The sequence below is a fragment of the Choloepus didactylus genome, chromosome 2, assembly GCF_015220235.1.
Source record: "Choloepus didactylus isolate mChoDid1 chromosome 2, mChoDid1.pri, whole genome shotgun sequence".
NCBI lineage: Eukaryota > Metazoa > Chordata > Mammalia > Pilosa > Megalonychidae > Choloepus > Choloepus didactylus.
The window spans coordinates 221,897,882-221,918,972 of NC_051308.1; the positions used below are offsets into that span (position 1 = coordinate 221,897,882).

Sequence of the window (21,091 nt, forward strand, 5' to 3'; positions counted from 1 at the left end):
AGGATTAAATGAAATAATGTCTGTGAAGCCCCCAACTCCTTCGTGGTATATGCCCAAATGTTCTGCTTGCTGTCAGGGACAGAACTAGTCCTTGGGAGGGCCATAAGGTAAGAAGTAGAAAGGTGAGTGTACAAAGAACTGGGTGACTCAGAACCAGACATTTTGCTTTCTGCAATGTCAGTCTTGTCTCAAGATACTTCAACTTTAATTTGCATCTCTGTGGGAGGGGACAAAAGCTTCGGTGTTTTACTGTTCTTCCCCGTTCAGCTAAGCATGTCTAAAACACAGATAGGAATTAGAGCACAGGTCTGGGTGGGTGTGGCTCTGGCTGAAACTATACCAAGACCGAGGGAAATTTTTAGACACCCTGCAGGGGTGGTACGTGTCATGAAGTAATGCAAACTATCTTGGGCGGGGAGCAGCAGCTAGCGTAATTCTAGCTAGATAAAGTGACACTCCCCCCTCCAGCATGTGCATGCACATACCCACCCTCAGAAGCTTCAGGGGCTCTGTGGTGGCCATTCACTTCAGCTTTCTTTGCAAGCTCCTGAGGGCCAGTCTTTGTCCTCAGGGAGACTATACCAGCAGTCAGCTAAGGGTGTGCTTATTCATTCAACAAATATTCTGGTCTGAGAAGAGAAGGATGAATGCGATGTGGCCCCTACAACTAACTGCCTGACAGTCCATTGGGGCACATGGACCCTCAAGTGAACGGTACCTTGATTAGGAAAGGCTCGATGTGTGTTCACTGCCCTGAGGACGGGGCTCTTAATCCTGTTCTTAGCAGCCAGGGAATGTTGCCTAAAGGAAGTGACCTTTTTAAAGTTGGAACCCAGAGAATGATGCATCAGGAATGTTTTCAGTTCAAGGAATAACTGACATCAACAAATAGGGGAATGTTTTGCTTATAGAACAAGAAATCTGGAGGTAGGCAGTTTCAGGTGTTCTTCATGGGCTCAAGGATATCACCAAGGTATCACCAGGCTCATATTTGCTTCTCCATCCCGTCAGTAGGGCTTGTCATCTTGTAGTTGTTAAGAAGGTTGTGGCAGTGCCATGTCTCCTACCATCTTCCAAGCAGAAAGAAGTTATCCAGGAAGCAAAATCTTTCCCAGAAGATGCCATTGGTCACCCAAAATGGGTCATATGGCCACTTCTCAGGGAGACTGGGAAAGTGGCAAGGGAGAACGGGGTGGAGAGACCAAGCATTAGTCATCCCTTGGGGCTAGGTCCAATAAAATGAGGGTTTACTGGCAAGGAAGAGGAGAGTGTTTGCTGGGGGCAACTAACAGTGTCTGCCAGAGACAGGATTTGAGGGGAAGATGTTTCAGTCTGAGGAAACAGCATGTGCAAAGGCAGAGGTGAAAGCATGGCCCAATTCATGGAATTGAAAGTTGTGTGTGATTCCTAGAGCGTAGAAATGGGGTGAATTGAAACCAGGGAGATCATAATGTCCTATTAAGGAATTAGAGTTTAAGGACTTTCTGTTTTCCCAGGGGGACCAAAGTCTTCCTATTTCCTTTCTGGCACATTTTTAGCACATTTTAGACACAGATCCACCTGGAAGATTAGCAGTGGCCCCACCCCATTCTCATACTCCTACTGGGAGCAATCTTTACAGTGATGACCTGGCTAGGGAGGGAGTGGTGGGTTGGGCATCAAACCGAGGCAGCCTTGGTCAAGACTGGCCTCTAGAGCATGGCAGGGGCCGTGGCAGCTTCTGTATCCCCTTTGCCCGTGCATGGGTGAAGAACTGTCTGCAGGAAAGGCTCGCTGGAAGAGCTGGCCCCAGGAGGTCCTGGAGAGAATGATAGGCTGGATGAACCACTTCATCCCTCTTCCACAGTATCCAGTGAATGATGGGGTGGATAGCCACCACCTGCACACTTCCGAAGAGCCAGCTGCAGCCAGCAGTTCTGTGGGCAGAGGTGAGGTGGAAGGAGCCAGCCAGGGTTAGAATCCTGGCGTTTGGGCCAGCACCTTCAACTCAGCCCCAGCTTCCTTACGTGAATTGTGGGAATCAGACCTCTTGAAAATCAAGTGTAACCACCAAGGCACCAGTTTCCGTCTTTGATCCCATCCCCCCTCAGCCCCCCCCAACCTTTCCTGTTGCTGTGGCCTCTCAGTGGCTTCCTGAAGCAGCCATACCCGGCCTGACCTTGAGGCCCTTCTGGTTTCCCTGGGGCCCGGGGGAAGGTAGGAGGAAGTGAGCGGGAGGCTGCGGATGAGTCTGGGCCTGCTCTGAGGGCAGAACCTCCAAGAAGCAGAATTTGCCCCTTCTCCATTTCCTTCCCCTTCCCCGCACTCTCCTAACCCCATCCTGGCACATCTGGCTCATCCATCCCCTTGCTGGACGTTATCAGTGCTTCTCACCATTGGAATCGGGGTTTGGAGCTCTGCCCTGGGTATTGTGGGATGAGCAGTGGGCTTGGTCTCACCTTCCTAGCTGCTCTGCCACACACCAGTTTTGCGACCCTGGCAAGTCATTTCACCTCTTGGGCTTTAGCTTCTTCCTCTTTGGTAAGATGGGGGTGAAAACACCCCATCCCTTCCTGTTCCATAAACTCTAGTGAGATCATTTATTGTAAAAACAAAACAAATCCTGCAAATGGAGAAAACAGGCCTGCAAGTGGCGTCTGGAGTTTCGATCCCGTCTCCACTACTGACAGAAAACTTACGCAAGCCTTGAAACTCCTCTGAGCCTCAGCTTCCTCATCTCTTAAATGTGCTGCCCCGAGTGGTAAGGAGATCAAGGAAACCAGATGCCCAGCACAGCTGGGTGCTCAATGGGTGCGCCACTCCTTCCCCCACCCCCGCGTGGCGTTTCCTGCTCCAAGAATTGGAGGATTGAGGACACCTAGGAAACTAGTTAAAAAGACATTCTCTGGTTACCCTGAAGATTCTGATTCAGGATTCGGGCTGGGGTGTGTGTACAGTGTGTGTTGGGAGCCCCAGACAGCTGAATTTTTAACAAGCTCCCAGGTTAATTCAGCCAGAGTTGGAGGCACTGGGCAGAGTCAGCCAGTCCTCCAGGGGGTGGAGGGGTAGAGCTTGGGCTACCTGCCCATCAAAGATGTCAGTATCCCCACCCATGCGTATGGCTCAGTGGGGCAGCCATTCTCAAGGTGTGGGGTGAGCTTACCTAAAGAGAGCCCCCAGGTGATTGAACTCCCCTCTCCCAGTCCCTGGTTTCTGCAGGAGTCCCTCCAAGCCAGCTCAGTTCCAGGCTCCATGAACCACCTGCACTAGAATCGCCTGGGTTCTTGTGAAAAATTCATTTCCTGGACCTCCCACCTGCTTGGCTGAATCAATCTCTGGAAGTAGAGTCTAAGAAACTGATTTTTTTTTTTTAATCTTCATTTTTATCACATTCTCCAACTGAACATATGTTTCACCAAAATTTAAAAAGCATTGCTTTAGGGGATGGGAAAGGATTTGACCCCCAACCCTGGGATGCTAGGTAGGAACTTGAATAAAGTGATTTTCATTTAGAGTTTCTATGATGTGACAGGTATCATGCTAGGTATAAAGTAGGGAGTATTGTGTCCCTATTACAGTCCCAGGAAACCACCACCAGAGGTGGTGACCCAACAGAATGTCTACCTTATGCCGTGGCCCAGTTTGCTTTCTTCTGTGGCCTAACACCTCTCCTCCCTGCTGAGTCTGACTGGATGTTTTCTTGAGGATAGGGTGAGAGGTGGAGGTAGAGATTAGGAGTAACTTTCAACATAGAACATGGAAAGTTGGAGCTCCCAGGCACAGTCCTCGGCTTTTGCCAGGATGATGGTCCTTTGCCTCTGTCAGACCAGGGACTTCTGAGAGCAAGGGAAAGTCGTCTTCAGACTGGAGGCTCATGAGGGCAGGGGTGGCTGTGCCTCCCTGTCAGATGGGGGTGGTTTTGGATGTTGGGACAGAACGGGCATCCCTGACGGCATCTCCTTGTAGGGGTTCTTGTGGGCAGGGCCTCATCTCACTCATTGGCCTCTGGTCTCCCATGGGCAAGGCTGGCCGTGTGTCCCCTCAGGCAGTGGAGAGGTGTCCGAAGGCAGCACTGCGTGTTTCCCGTCGGCTTGGGGCTGGCTGGAATCAGGAATGTTTCTTCCCCATTGAAGTGTGGGCTCCTGAGGCAGGGTTGTATCCCCTCAGACTGGGGGCTCCCGAGGACAAGGGTATCTCCCTCCTCAGAATGGTGGCTCCTGAGGTCAGGGTTGGGACATGCCCTAGGTCAGGGCTGGTCTCTCCGAGACAAGAGGCACAGCTCCTCCCTCATCTGCGAGTCCAGGCCCAGCCCTTCTGCCCAGAGAAGCTCAGCGTTGGGTGGGACAAACCCTCTGTTGTTGGCTGAGCTGATGTGCAGGGAGGCTCTTGGCTGCATGTGGATGTTCCCAGTGACCTCAGGTTGGGAGGGCCTGGGTTGGGACCCTGCCCAAGGAGCTGACTTCCTGGCTGCAGATGCCCTGCCCACCCAGCAGAGCTGGCAGACAGACCTCTTCTAATTCTTCATCCTGCCACTGCCAAGCAGTGAAGTGACATGAGTCACACACCTAGGCTGGGGCCTGCCTTCTGCCTCCTCCCCGCTCCCTGCCCTGCTTCCTGAGTTCCCGGAGAAGCCGTCCAGGAAACATGCTCTCGACATCCCCCACTTCCCCCTCAGCTCCTTGGTCATCTCCGAGACTACTGACCTCACTGTTTCTCAGGTAAGAGACTGGTGGCCTGGGTGAGAGGGTCAGGTTTGGCTGCTTTGGGTCACTGCCCCTCTGAATCCTTGAGGCTGGGCAGGTTGTGAAGGGGTCTGCAGAGCATCAGGCTGGGCTGGGTTATGTCTGCTCCCCTCCCTTCAGCATCCTCATGGCCACATAACCCACCTTCAGCACCTGCATACTCAGCACAGGTCCTTTCACACTCGTAGACATTTAACACACACACACACCCTTCACCATCATCACCAAATTCCCCACACGCAGCACACACAGCACACCCTCCCACTCACTGACATGGCTCATGGCCCCTTGCAGACACGGAGCACACAGATACATCCCATGATCCCTCACTACACACAATGCACAAGCTGTCATAGCTGACAACAACCTACCTACAGCCTGAAGCACACATCCCTACAGGCACACAGCTCATGCAACTGCAGTGACAGATGCAGCACACACATCGTCACGGGACACAACGAGCCAGACATGGAGCACCCTCCACTCCCTGCAGACAAACCTACTCGCTATAGACACATGAACATCCTCCCTACACACGCACACACACACACACACACACACACACACACACACGCAGAGACCAACGCAACCACCAGCGTACCTATCACAGGAACCCCCTCACCCCACCCCCCAGGCAGGTTCCTAAGATCCTTGCGTTCAACCAGGGCAGGGCCCAGCCAGCAACACCATCTCCACTTCTTACCTCCCACTCAGGCACTTCTCGTGTTCCGGGGAGAAGGGTGATGCCAGGGTGGCACAGCTGAGCAGTGGGGCAGGAGCAGAGCCAGGGGATCTGGCCGCATCAGGGGGCATGATTTGAAAGGCTGCCTCTCTCACACTGCTTCTTACAGCCCTGGGACTCAGCATGCTGAATGATTAAAAAAAAATAGCATTTACAGCTTGCCTTCTCTGAGCTGGACACCATGCTAAATGCTTTTGCAGCATTATTTATTTATGCAATGCCCTTATGAGGTTTAATCCTCATTTTACAGCGATAGAAATATGCTCAGAGAAACTTCCCTGTGCTACAGCTAAGAGAGCAATGAGATTTAAACTTAGGCGAGTCTGACCCCAGTCTACCTCTTTTTAATTAAAAAAAGAAAATTATGTAACAAACGAAAACAGTTCAAAGTTCAATAGATTTAAAAGATTAGATAGTGGAAAAACTCTTCCTATTGTTCTCTGATCATCCTGTGGTTTTGCAGTAATCCCCCTTCTCCAGTGACTCTCCTCTCTTCTGTACCTTTGGACTATTTGCCTATTCTTGTGCCTATTTCACTGTTTCTTAATTACTGTAAATTTATAGTAAGTCTTGAAATAACACAAGGGCAAGTCCCCTCACCTCTCATTCTCCAAACTATCTTTGCTAATCTCAGACTCATGTATATTGCTTGGATGCAAATCTAGAGAGAATATTACCAGTACCTGTGCACCCACTACCAAGGTAAATAGAATGTTGAAGATATAACAGAAGCCTCCTGTTACTAACTCCACTGTCTCACTCTCCCCAGAAGGAATCATATCCTGGATTTGTCTTTACATTTTGTTGCATAGGTTTTGTGTCCACCAACAGTAACATTGTTTTAAGGCTTTATGTAAACAGTATTATCTTAGATTTTCCTTTTGCGATTTGCTTTCATGGTTTAGCATTATAACTTCTTATCCATAGTACTACATGTAGCTTTGTTCATTCATTTTAACAGCTGTACAGGATACATTGTAGAAATATACCACAATTTTATGTTTCCTAGTGTACATGTTTAAGATGTTCAGGAAGAACCTGCATATTTTTATTATGAAACTAATTTCCAAAATGATGGTGCTAATTTCTATTGTCTTTAGCACTGTAATGAGTGTTTCGGTTGTCCTACATTCTCCCCAGTAGTATTGGCAGATTTTCATTTTTTCCAGTCTGGTGGTGGGAGTTGTTTTAATTTGAACTCCTGTTTTCTGGAAAGACTGATCATATCTCCATGTTTCCTGGCCATTTGGGCTTTTTCTTTTGTTAACTGTATATTTCTTCCTTGCCCTGTTTTTCTATTGGGGTTGTCTTTAAATTATTGATTTGTAGGTGTTTGTACTATATTTTGCTTGGAAATTCTTTGTTATATGTGTTGCAAATATCTTTTCCTGGTCCATGACTTGTCTTCTCACTATTCTTTGTTATATGTGTTGCGAATGTCTTTTCCTTGTCTGTGACTTGTCTTCTCACTATTTTTATAGTATCTTTTGATGTGCACAGTTTTATATCAGATTTATCCATCTTTTCTTTTTCACTTGTAGTTTCCATGTCTTAATTTAAGAAAAAATTCCCTACCCTGAGATCATAAAGATGTTCTCATATATTTTCTTCCCAAACTTTTTATATTCTGCTTTTTGTAGTTAGGTCTTTATTCCACTTGAAATTTAATTCTGGATATGGTATGATGTAGGGATCTAATTTTATTTATTTTTCCTAATGGATAGCCAATAACTTGCACCAATATCTACTTCTTTCTTATTGATCTGTAATGCCACCTCTGTCATATATATCAAGTTTCCATGTACATACTCTCTATTTCTGGGGTCTCTATTCTATTCCTTTGGACTATTTATCTCTTTGTTAATATTACCCTGTCTTAATAACTTCATAATAAGATTTGACTTATGATAAGGGAAATCATTTTGTTGTTCTTTAAAAATTTCTTGGCTAATCTTGGCTGTTTGATTTTTCACTTGGAATTTTAGAATCAGCTTGTAAAGTTCCTCTAAAAACTTTATTGGGATGTTGACTGGCCTGGCACTGAATTTATAGATTAAATTGGGAAGAACTCATATCTTTATGATATTGATAGTCCCATGCATGAATATGGTACCTCTCTCTATTTAGTTCTTATTAATTATTTTTCAATGACACCATTTCTTTCATCAAGATCTTGGCACATCTTTGCCCCCAATTTTTTATTTGTTGAGATATTTTCCTTGCAATTCCAAATTACATCTTCTTATAAATGACATTTTTTTTTTACTGCTTGTTGTTTAGAGGAATGTGATTGATTTTTATATATTGATTTTATATCCAGAAATCTTGTTGAAGTCTTTTATTGGTTCTAATAATTTGTTCATGTAATTGCTTTGATTTTTCTATGTAAATAATTGTATTGTCTTTGAAAATGATGGTTGTACAATCCACTGTTCACAGTACCATCTCATAGTTGTGCATTCATCACCCCAATCTATTTTTGAACTTTTTCCTTATACCAGAATCAGAATCAGAATAAAAAATAAAAATAAAAAAAGAACACCCAAATCACCACCCCATCCCACCCTATTTTTCATTTACGTTTTGTCCCCATTTTTCTATTCATCCATCCATACACTGGATAAAGGGTTTTCACAATCACACGGTCACCCCTTGTAATCTACATCATTATACAATCTTCTTCAAGAATCAAGGTTACTGGGTTGGAGTTTGGTAGTTTCAGGTATTTACTTCTAGCTTGTCTTTGAAAGCTTCCTTTCCAATCTTTATAACTTTTTTTTTTTGATCTCATATTCTTCACAACAGTTATGCAAGGAACATATGATTATTCTCATTTTGAAGATTAGGAAGCTGAGGCTTGGAGAGGTAAATTGGATTTTCCAAGCTCACATAGAGAGTTGGAGGCTGTCAAGATTTGAACTCAAGTCTGTTTGACTCCCAAACCATGCTGTTTTCCCTATGTTATTCTTCCTCTCACATTATTCTCCATTTAGACTTGAGGAAAGGGCTGTTTACAGAAATGACATGGCCATGTCACTCTGGGTCAGGGACAGATTGGGAGAGCAGAAAGGAGTTGATGAAGACTTCATGACACATGTGCAGCTTGAACTGGGGTTTAGGGTACCTGGGTCCTCATTCCAGCTCTGCCACCAACCAGCTATATTACCTTGGGTAAGTTACATCCTCTCTCTAACCTCATTCATTCATTCAGAAAATTTTATTGAGCACCTGCAGTATGTCAGGCAGTGTTTCAGATGCTGGGATATGGCAGTAAGCAAACAAATGCCTATTTCCAGTTTAGTTGGGGAAGTAGACAATGAATAAATTAAATAAAATACATATTATGTTAGACATGATGCTGTGGAGAAAAATAAAGCAGAGCAGGGTGCTGGGAGTGTTGAGCGCTGACTGCAGTTTATTTGGATGATAAGGAAAGGACTCACCCAGGAAATGGCATTTGAGCAAAGATTTGAATGCGGTGAAGGGACGAACTGTGTGGATCTTTGGAGAAGACTGTTCCAGGCAGAGGAACAGGGCGTGCCTGAGGTAGAAGCATGCCTGGTGTGCTCAGGAGAGCAGGATGGCCGGTGCTGCTGGAGTGGGGGAGTGAGGGAGAGAGAAGTTGGAGATGAAGTCAGAAAAGTAGGGCAGCCTCAGAGTAACACACGATTCCTTTCGGTGCTCTACTCCTGCCCCGTCTTTTTAAGCAGTCCCCCCATCCTCAGGTTACCCAAGTTGAGTGTGTCATCTCTTGCCAGGAGCCTATCTGGTACATGTGTCATTTAAAAAAATTTTTTTTAAATTCCGTTTTATTCAGATATATTCATATACCATATAATCATCCATGTTGTACAATCCACTGTTCACAGTACCATCTCATAGTTGTGCATTCTTCACCCCAATCTATTTTTGAACATTTTCCTTATACCAGAATCAGAATCAGAATAAAAAATAAAAATAAAAAAAGAACACCCAAATCACCCCCCCATCCCACCCTATTTTTCATTTACGTTTTGTCCCCATTTTTCTACTCATCCATCCATACACTGGATAAAGGGTTTTCACAATCACACTGTCACTCCTTGTAATCTACATCATTATACAATCTTCTTCAAGAATCAAGGTTACTGGGTTGGAGTTTGGTAGTTTCAGGTATTTACTTCTAGCTATTCCAATTTATTAAAACCTAAAAAGTGTTATCTATATAGTGCGTAAGAATGTCCACCAGAGTGACCTCTCGACTCCATTTGAAATCTCTCAGCCACTGAAGCTTTATTTTGTTTCATTTTGCATCCTTCTTTTGGTCAAAATGTTCTCAATCCTATGATGCCGGGTCCAGATTCATCCCCAGGAGTCATATCCTGCGTTGCCAGGGAGATTTACACCCCTGGGAGTCAGATCCCAGATAGTGGGTAGGGCAGCGAGATCACCCGCAAAGGTGGCTTGGTACATGTGTCTTTTTACAGTTGATTTGATTGCCCTGGGTTCCAAATGAGAGCCACGTTGCATTTGATTTTTTGTTTCTTAAATCTCTTAATCTGGAAAAGTCCTTGGTTTGGTTTGCTAAAACTGCTGGAATGCAATATCCCACAAATGGGTTGGCTTTTACAAAGGGGATTTAATAGCTGACAAATTTCCAGTTCTAAGGCTGTGAAAATGTCCAAATTAAGACATCAACAGGATGATAATTTCTCTGAACAAAGGCTGCCAGCATCCAGGACACTTCTGTCACATGGGAAGGCACACGGCTGGCGTCTGCTTGTCCTTCTCTCCCAGGTTTCATTGCTTTTAGCTTCTGGCTTCAGTGGCTTCCTCTTTCAGCTTCTGTGGGTGTGTCCTTGTCTCTCAGCTTCTCTGGGGCTTCTCTGAGCTGTCTGACTTTTTCTGTGTGTCCTTTATCCTCTTACAAAGGTCTCCAGCAATAGGATTGAGACCCACCTTGAATAAGGTAACCATATCTCAGTTGAAATACTATAATCAAAAGATCCCACCCATAATAGGTTTGCACCCACAGGAATGGGTTAAAAGAACATGGCCTTTTCTGGGGTACATAACATCTTCAAACTACCACAGTCCTCTTCTCCATTGTTTTATACTGTTGACTTGTTGAAGGAACTGGCTCAGTTGTCCCACATTCTGGATTCTGGATTTGGTGGATTGTTTTCTTGCAGGTCCTTTAATTTGTTTCTCTGGCCTCTATATTTCCTGAACACCATAAGTTAGGTCTAAAGGCTTGATTAGATTTAGATATGTACATACATTTTAAAATAGAAATGACAGAATTTGCCCATAGAATGGAAGTGGGATGTGAGAAAAAGGATTCAAAGAAAACCTTTTCCTCATTTGTAAAATGACAATAATATTATCTACCTACCTACCTTGCTTAAGAGTAATCTCAAAAGAGGTACTACATGCAATTGCTGGATGTACGCCTGTGAGGGACTATTGAAAAACAGCTGGAGCCAAACAGTCCTGGAGCTCGAGCTTGTCCTGGAGACTGTGGCTGAAGGCAGGCTGGTTGCTCTTGGAGGCCCCTCCGGGACCTGATGTTCCTCCTGGAGTGTCGTGGTGGAGGGCTGGGGAGCAGAGTGGGGTGTTGTCTTTCAGGTGGACAGTTCACTTGAAGGTTAAATGCAATGCCCAGACCATGTTCTCTTATCCCTCAGCTCCGGGCATCCAAAGTTCAAAGGATCTCTAACAGAGACAAGGGAGTTGACCCAAACCGGGCCTGTTTCAAAGTCCTTAACAGAAGGTTTCGGCCTCTTTTGGGATTTGAGGAGAGTATGTATTGTGGGTGAGTGTGGAGCAGTGTGGGTGAGCTAGCCTGAGGAAGTAGGAGAGTCTGGGCAGGTACAAGTGAGGGGGTAAGGGTGTAACTGTGGGTACCTGAGTGCACAGGTATGCATAGGAGTGAAGGAAAATAATTGAGTGGTATCTCCGCACATCTCAAATGTATGTGAGTGTGCAAGGATTATATGCATAAATGGCTTGAGTGTGTCTGCCTGTGTGTGACGGGTTGAGGTCAGCAGAGAAATGCAGATTTTTGGCTCCAGTTCTTTCAGACTGAGACCCCTGTTAAAGGAGGTTTGTCTTTTGAGAGCCAGGTTTGGCTTTGATAAAGGGACAGCAGGAGGAGGCTAGCTCAGACACCCATGGTGGAGCTGAGGCTGGACCCTGCGTGGAGGGTCAGGAGCCGGTCCTCCTGGCTCTGCTTTGCACCTGCCTTGCTGTGGGACCTTGGTCTGGGCCTCAGTTTCCCTCCCTGTTAAGAGGGTGTTGGATTGGCTGATATCTGAAGACCCAGCTTCCTCAGGTGGGTCTACCATAGTGCCCAGGGGTGCTCAGTAAATGTTTGTTGCTTGAGTGAATGAGTGGGTGCATGGGCAGGAAGTGGAGGTGGGGAGTTCTGACCCATTCCTCACTTATAGACACATGAAGTCCCGACCTGACTCTCAGGCACCCACCGGCTCTCATACACATTCACACACACTCATGTGTGTTCATGTTCACATACACACAAACACACACACACACACACACACCATTCCCCACACCTATTTACCCTCTCTCACTCCCACCAATTACATGCTGCTCTCACTCCAGCTCAGGGTTTTATGAAGCTTCCTCCCTCCCCCACCCCCCTGGCTCCTCCAGCCCCATGGGTTCCTTGGGCTCGGGGCCTCCTAGTCACCAGGGATGCCCAGCCAAGTCACGTGGCCACAGCAGCTCTTCCCAACCTCTCCCGTCTCCACCTTTCTATATTCTAGCTCGCTTGCTTTCCTCCTCCTCTCCCTTTCCTTCATTCTCTCTCATCCCCATAGACAGACACACCCACACATGCACACACACTTATGCACACCCAGGCACACACTCACTGCATCTCTTCTTTTTCTCTTTTAACTCTCTTGACCTTTGTTCTTACATCCTCCTCATTCTTCTCATGTTCTCTGTTTACGTCTGTCTGTCTTTCTCTGAGTCCTTCTCCCTCCATCTCTTCCTCTGCCCTCTTGTTTTGTCCCTGACTCCCTCTCTCCCTCCTCCCTTCTCATTACGTTTTCTCAGCCACTCATTTCTTCTCCCTCCTCTTCCTCACACTCATGCCGGTTTCTCTGTCCTTTGAGTGCATGCCCTTGCAGTATCTTGCTCTCTCTCTCTGTCACCCCAGCTCCTTGGCACTGCCCCTGTGCCCTCCCCCTAGCTCTGTGCTCTGGGAGGTGTCTCCGAGTCGTGCCCAGGGCCTGGGTGGCCCGGCTGGACATTCCCGTGGCATCCGTTGGGGGGCCCTAGGGTCACGGCATTTCCTCCCGGGGGTGACTTGGCAGTGCTGGGTTCTGTTTCCTCATTTCTGCAATTTCCAGCTGTCACAGAGGCTGGGGATCAACCCGGGACCCAGGCAGAGACGCTCAGGACCCTGCCGCAGCCACAGCCCTTGGCACAGGTGAGGAGTAGGCGGGAGCGTGTGATCTCAGCCCTGGCTGGGCAAGGCGGGGAGGCACAAGACAATGTCCTCAGGAGGCCAAGCTCATGCCCTCTGAATGCACCTAATCAAATGGGCGGTTCTGTTTTGAAGAGACTCTTCTGGCATCTTCCTCAGGCCCTATGCCTCATGTTTAGAAAGAATTTCTTATTATGGCCAAGTTTTCCCAGGAGGTCCAACTCCCTTTTCTGTTTCTCTGAGGCCAAGGCAGTGCTCAGATGACCTCACCATCCTCCTGGGGGTGGGGGTGGGATGATGGTGAAGTGGGGGCCACCTTGGTCTCAGGGACGGAATGCCATCTACTTTACCAGCTGTGTGACCTTGGCCAAGCTACACCTCCTCTCAGAGCCTTGGTTTCCTCAGTTGAATTACATGCAGGGTAAAGGGTCTGGCACAGGGCTGGCCACTGATAGAAACTAGGTTTTCCTAGGGACGTGATGAAGATAACAAGGTTATTGGTGTTTGGTGTGAGTGTGTGTGAGTGTGTGGGGGTGGGGGTGGGTGCGAGGGAAGCAAAAAAAAAAAAAAAGAGAGACAAAGGTTCCTGCTTTAGGTATTGACAGCCCAGCCCAGGAAAGAAGTCATCCCTGGGGGTAAAGAAATAGTCTTGGGCCTGATGTGGGCACCTAGAGGCTCTTGCTTAAAAGCTGAGAACTTGGGCACTGCAGGAGCCTCAGTTTCCTTCTTTGTAGATTGGAGTTTATAATATTGACCTTGTGGGTTTGTGGAGAGGGTGAAGTAAGAGGCTTGATTGAGAATGTGCTTTGTCAGTTGTAAAATGCTGCATAAACGTGAGCAAATGTATTACTAGTAGTATTGGTTCTGTAATTGTTAGTGTAAATGCCTTGAGGTTAAGGAATGTTTTAGTCACTGTTTTTTCCTTATCCTTAGCACAGCATTTGGCACGTAGAAGATGCTTAGTAAACATGCATTGAATGCATGAATGATAAAGTAGTAAGTTGTAGTCTGGAAGCCCAGCTTCTGGGCCCAGCTCTGTGGAACAATGCTTAGAAGTGGGTGGCACACCCATTTTGCAGACAAAAGTCCCAAGGCTCAAGATGGCAGTGGCAGGGTAGAGGCTGGAGCCCTGATCCCCTGCACCTCATTCCTATGCTTTCGCTCCTGCCACGCCCGGTTGCTTCTTCCAAAATGAGAGATGGCTGGCTGGCTGCATGGCTGATGCATTGTTTATTTATTCATTCATCCAACAAATGTTTTCTGAGGATGAAAGACAGGAAGTTCACAGTAACTGAGCATAAATTGCCTTATTCTGCCCTCAAACTACTTGGCGAAGGTTTTATTGTCACCGTTTTGCAGATAAAGAAATGGAGGTTGGGGAGCCAAAGAAGACACGGCAAAGAAAGTGCAGGGCCCTGTGCAGACCCTGGCCTGTGTAACCCCAGGGCCCGAGTCCTGGACCTTCCGTGTTTCCCTGGGCCACCCCCTGGGCTGGCCATGAAGGCATCAGCCAGACTCAGGAGCTCCGGGCTGGGAAAAAAACTTCAAAGTCAGTATGTTTCCCGGTATCATAGAGGCGTGTGCCCAGCACTGGGGAAACACACCCCGCCCCGCCTTCCCTGTCCTGGCCACAACACAGAGTGAGGAGGAGAGATCCAGACCAGTGGTCCCCACCGCCACAGTGATCTCCTACATCAGCTGAGCCACGGCTCAGTCTCCTCCATGTAATATATATATACTTGGGGCAGGGTGGGCCACCCAGTGAGAAGGAAAATTGAGTAACTCTGACTGATACCCAGGCTACTCCCATCTCTAGGGCCCTAGAGCCTGTCCCTGGCCTCTCCCCAGATAAGGGGCTCCATTCATTCAACCAATGCACGTGCCTGGCTAGACTTCTTGGACTGGGGGCCGTGGGGAGCTCATCTGGAATGCTTCAGAAGTCGGGGTAATTGCTCAATTGACCCATCATATCTCCCTGCTTCTTAGAGAAATATGGTTGGTTAGTGGAGCCACTCCACGAAGGGACTCTTTAGAGTCCAGCATGGCCAGAGCAGGGCACAAATGTCAAGTCTTGGGGGAGGTCAGACAGGAGGCAACTCGTTTATTGAGCACCTACTATGTGCCAAGCAGTTTAGAGGTTTCTCTGCTTACAACCTCTGGGCAATCCTGTGAAATCAAAGTTGGTATTATTCCCATTTTATAGATGAGGAAACAGACTCACAGAAGGGAAGGATTAAACTGAGAGTGGCTGAGGTTGGTGCCTGAGTGTGTGAAAGTACAGGGCGAGAGACTGAGGCTGGGTGAGGGAGGGAAGTGGGGGAGATGGTGTATCTATTTAGTTAAGTATTTCTCAAGTGTTTGCTGAGCAGGAGGCCCTGTGATGGCGCTATGCCAGAAGCCTTGCTCCCAGGGAGTTCCCAGCCAACAAGGAGAGAGAGTGATGGGTAGCTAATATAATGCAACGTGATGTGCTGTGTGTTTGGGAACCGGGGGATCAGTGGTGGTGCCTCTAATTCTGCTGAGGGTAGAAAATAGGCTAATAATAGCCGACCAACATTCTTTGAGCTCTTCCTGTGGGTCACGCATTTGCATTTTCTGTCTAACCCTTGTAACAACCTTATGAGATAGGGATTATTATATCTCCATTTTGTAGATGAATAAATAGAGGCTCAGAGAGGTTCAATCACTTGCCACAGGGAAGAATTGGCTGATTTAATTTTGCCAACTGACCCCAGGTCCCATAAAAAGATGGGACTGGTTCCCAGGAGCTTGTGGGATTAAAGAAGTATCTGGAAGCCTAATAGATATATATGGCTTCCAGCTGGGGTGAGTTTGATGGGAGCAGTGACAAGGACAGTGGCCCTTTTCCCCTCACTTTTGGCATTTGTTGGTATCTAAACAGCAGCTTATCTTGACTTTCTGTAGACACAGCCTTTTAGATCTGTTGATGATGAATGCCTTGAATTGTGCTGAGCACTTTCTGCACATTACTTCATTGACTCATCACACTACCCCTGGGAGGTATTTCCCCAGAATATGATCTCCTTACAGAGAAAGGACCTGAGGCTCAGAAGCGATGTGTTTGGTCATAGTCAAGCAGCTAGGAAATGACAGAGGCAGGATTTGAATCCATGTTTGTGTGACTCCTCTCTGTGCTCTTAAGCACTGTCGTTTCCAAATACTTAACATCCTTTATCTCACTTGATGCTCACAAAAGTCCTTATAGTAGGTATATTATTGCCCCCATTTTACAAGGGAGGCCCAGAGAGAAGAAGCAGTTTTACTAAAGGCTGCACAGCTATTAAGCCATAAAGTTGGAATTATATCATTCCAGGTTAAAAAATGCAAAATGTACTTTCAAATCTGCCATCTCTTAGACCTATTAAAAAAACACTTTTTAGTTTTCAAATAATTTCAAACTGCAGGACAGTTGCAAAAGCAAGACAAACCCCATATAGAGAATGCCAATATACCCCTCACCCAGATACCCAGATCCATCAACTTTTTTTCCTTTATTAAAGAAGTTGTGGGTTTATGAAAGAATTATGCATAAAATACAGGATTCCCATATACCACGTCACCATCAACACCTCACTCCACCAACTTTTAACAATTTGCTGCATTTGCCATATCATTGTATCCATCTATTAATACATCCATATATCTATTTTCTAAACATCTGAGAACAGGTTGTATTCATTATGTTTATTGAACACTTAATACTGCCATGTACATTTCCTAAAAACAAGGATATTCACTTATGTAACCATCTTAAGTACAATTATCAAGTTCAAGAAATTTAACATTGATAAAAGCTGACAGTCTATACTCCAGTTTTATCATACATCTTTGGCCCATTTTTTTCTTGGATTTTCTTATTAAGAAGTTGTAGGTTTACAGAAAAATTATGCAGAAAATACAGCGTTCTCATATACCACCCCCATTATTAACACCATGCATTAATTTGGTACATTTGTTACAATTGATGAATTAATAATATTATTATACTATTAACTATAGTCCATGATTTATTTTAGGGTTCATTACTCATGTTGTACAGTCTTATTACTTTTTTTAAAAAAAAATTTTAGTTTTTTAAGTTTTTAAAAAAATTTTTATTTATTTTTAGTTTAATTATTTTCACAATGTTGTGCTACCATCACCACCAACCATTACCAGAACTTTTCCATCACCCCCAAAATAGAAACTCTGTACAATTTGAGCATTAACTCCCCATTACCTACTCCCACCCCAGCCCCTGATAACCTATATTCTAGTTTCTGACTCTACAAATTTGTGAGATAATATAAAATTTGTACTTTTGTGTCTGGCTTATTTCAGTCAACATGATATCCTCAAAGTTCATCCATATTGTCACATGTATCAGAACTTCATTCCTTTTATAGCTGAATAATATTATATATATATATATATATATATATATATATATATATATATATATATATGCCACATTTTGTTTATCCATTTCTTGGTTGATAGACACCTGGTTTGTTTCCCTCTTTTGGCAGTTGTGAATAATGCCGCTATGAACATTGGTGTGCACATATCTGTTTGAACCTCAACTTTCAATTCTTTTGGTTATATACCTAAAAGTGGGATTGCCGCATCATATGGTCATTCTATACTTAACTTTCTGAGGAACCACCAAAATGTCTTTCACAGTGGTTTCAACATTTTACATACAAATTTTACACCAACAATGAATGAGTGTTCCTATTCCTATCCACATCCTCTCCGACACTTGCAATCTTCCATTTTTTTAATAAGTAGCCATTGTAGTAGGTGAAAAATGGTATCTCCTTTGTGGTTTTGCTTTGCATTTCCCTAATGGTGAATGATGTTGAGCACATTTCATGTCCTTTTTGACCATTTGTATATCTGCTTTCAAGAAATTTTTTAATCTCCATTTTACCAATGAGGAAATGGAGACTCAGAGTCTCGGAGTGAGTTTTGTGGTTGAGCCAGTATTGCTCTCAGCTTTAGCCTGCAAGGCAGGCGTGAGAGAGATGCAGACAGACCCTGCCCTCCCTTTGCCCCATCCCCTCCCAGACTCCAAAGGCATCTCCTTCTAGGGGCCTTGCAGCATCTAGAGCTCCTGCCCTCAGGCTGCAGCACAGGCCTGTTGGTTGGCCAAGGAGGAGGTTTGCTTCCAGCAGAGAGTCAACAGCTTGGCCTGGGAGAGAGGATGGGCCTTGTGGTTCAACATCCCAAGTCTGCTCCTTACCAGCTGTGTGACCATAGACAAGTCTGTTCCCCTCTTGGACCTCATTTTCTTCCCTGGAAAAATAGGTATCTCATAAAACCCATTTCACAAGGCTGATTTGAGGAAGAAATGTGATCATAGTTAAGACGTGTCTGCACATTTTACTAGCAAACGGTGCTCAGCTTCCTGAGCTTTCATGGGCTGGCTCTGTCTCTCCTTCAACCCTGCCTTCCCCACAGAACAAGAAATCTTGGATCCAAGTGGGCTTGCCCCTCTTGCAGCCCAAGCTTTATTGGGAATGCACCCCCAGGCCTGCGGAGCTGCCAGGAACGGCTGTTGCAGGGCATATGGATGAACTCGGATATGTCTGATTTATTACTTAGACATATAGCTTATAAATATTTAGACATTTGTACTCTTGAACCCAACTGACCCCACAAATGTTAGGGGCTGGCCTGACTGGTAAGCCCAACGTCCCCAACACTCGGCATGCATGCGTTGGGGAAATAACTAGCACACATTTCTTTCTGCCCAGACTCGGAGAGCCCTCCCTTCTGGTTGTCCTGCTGAGGATGGGAACCCCTTTGTCAGATTTCTTGGGGATTGGGAATGTTTCTGGACATCCCAGAGGATGGGAATGGTAGAGAGTGTGGGGGAGGAGCCTGAATGCTGTGCAGGGCAGAGGGCAGGAGTTCCAGACTGCAGACAGAAATCTTCCTATCTCAAAGAATACCATGAATATTTATGTACCCCTCCCCCAACCCCGCCCCAAGCTGAGTGCCGAGCCAGGGCCTAATGCCCACCCTTGATCCATCAGGAAACGGTGCCTGCCTGCGTGTTAAGCAGAGTGATCTGAGCCTTATCCTCCTCCCTGCAAAAGCACATCCCTCCCTCAGCTGTTGAAAGTTTTGTTGGCATTGGCCCGAGGTCCATGTCTGCGGTTTGGAGTACAGACAATGTGTGGACAGAGCCCCTGGGGTCAGTGGTGACTATAGTCTCTCTCCCCTGGCTCCTGACATCTGGGTCGATGGGGAGAGGGAGGCCAGGACATTTGTGGCTCATACCCTGCTCTAGTCACTTTGCAGCCATCTTTGGAATCATTGGGAGGATGGCAAGATTTTGCAGATGAAGAAACTGAAGCTCAGAGAAGCAGGTGAGTGACAGAGTTAGGTAGGAGCCCAGGTCTTTCAGACTCCAGAGGCCTTGTTCTCTCCACCCCAGCCGGCCCCCAGGAGGACCTCCCCAGAAAGACTGGCCACATCCCCTTTGCACTAGGCTCACTGGAATAGCCACTAGGAGCTTGGTCATTCATTCATTCATTCAATTGGTCCCCAGTGCCTGGCACTGGGGGTAAAGAGAAGAATAACACCTAGCCCCCTTGCCTTCAAGGAGCATTCAGCCTGGCGAGGAATCAGCCACAGAAATCAGTACTTGCCACATGTGTCAGGTGCTATGCAGAGGAACGTGCCTATGCCAAGGCAATCCAAAGAAAGAGCTGCTGATTCTGCCTGGGTCAATCAGGGAAGGCATCCCAGAGGAGGCACTCTTTGGGTTAGGTCTTAGAGGAGTAAAGTCATGCTAGCTTGAGCAGTGGGCAAGTGCACTCTTAGGAGGAGGGGCCGCATCATGTGCAATGGCAAAGAAATTTAAGGGGAAATGAAGTTTTTAGGGAAGCAGCAAGAAGTTCAGTGTAGTTGGAGTAGAGGGTGCCTGGCAGGGAATGGTGGAAGATGAGGCGGGAAAGGAGTTTGGACTTGATCTTGGGTGACAGGGACCCCTGGGAGCCATCAGAGCAGGTGGGTGTGTGGCTGGCAGTGTGCTGAGGCACAGCCCTTCTCAAATGTTAGAGTGCACACGAATCACCTGGGAATCTTATTAAAACACTGATCCTTATACGGCAAGTCTGGAGTAGGGCCTGAGACCCTGCAGTTCTAGCATGTTCCAAGGTGAAGATGCTCGTTATGCTGGTCCAAGGACCACAATTTGAGTTGTGCGGTGGTAGAGGGCTCACTCTGCCTGGGGTGGTGGCTGCTGTGGGGAGCAGGCAGCCACTGGGACTCTTAGGTCACTGGAGAGACCTGGTCCCTACCATCTTCTTGGGCCAGCCCTCTTGCAGCTCTGACACAGGAGGTCTAGTCCTGTTGGGTGCCAGATGTTTGTTCACTTGACAAAGGTTTACCAAGTTCCTGCTCTGGCCAGACTTGTGCCAAATGTCAGAGACGTAGAGAGATATTGGAAATACCACTCTCTGGTCCATGCTGCCACCCTCTCTCACATCCTAAATGGCCTCTCTGCTTCCCCCATTGCCCCCTACCGTCTATTGTCTGCCCAGCAGCCAGAGCGAGCAAGTCAGATCATGCTACTGGTCTGCTTGATGCACATCCCAGTGGCTCTCCATTGCTCAGAGAATAAAATCCAAATGCCTTACCATGGCCTAGGAATGGTCTGGATCCTGCTGACCTCTGACTTCATCTCATTCTTCCCATATCTCATTCCGCTCCGGCCACACTACCTTTCAATTCCTTGAACATGACCAATGTATTCCAACCTCAGAACATAGTGAGCTAATTCCCATCTCAGGACCTTTGCACATAGTGATCTCTGGATGGAATATTCTTCTTGGAGATCTTCTGACTTGTTTCTTTTCACATCTTGGATTTCAGCCAGGGAAGATCAATGTTTTCTAAGACCCTAAAGCATATACCATGTAGGAGGCTCTCTTTGAGGAAAAGATGCCAAATTACAACTATACAATTAGATACAGGGCCTAGAAGGGGGTCTTAAAGCTTAAGCTTGGAGTTCTGGGCCACCAGACTCAGAGGAAACTCGGCTGGTTATTTTCTGGGTGATTTCAAGGTCTCCTGATGCAAAGGTGCAATTGGCCACTAAATTTGGGACTAGAGCCAAGAGAGTAGAGGTCATGTGGGCCAGGAACCTGGGACTGAACAGGAGAGTCGGTATGATGGGCA

At 46.4% G+C, this 21,091-nt stretch overlaps 1 protein-coding gene across 5 annotated transcripts in view; it reads left to right on the forward strand.

The window, feature by feature from the left end:
• Positions 1-12,679: 12,679 nt before the first annotated feature.
• The window catches only part of PTAFR (platelet activating factor receptor), a 52,226-nt gene continuing 43,814 nt past the window's right edge, over positions 12,680-21,091 (forward strand). For all 5 annotated transcript variants that reach the window (XM_037828006.1, XM_037828005.1, XM_037828009.1 and 2 more), the window contains exon 1: positions 12,680-12,901. The gene's annotated coding sequence lies outside the window, so the exon portion shown is untranslated. The remainder of the gene's footprint in view (positions 12,902-21,091) is intronic.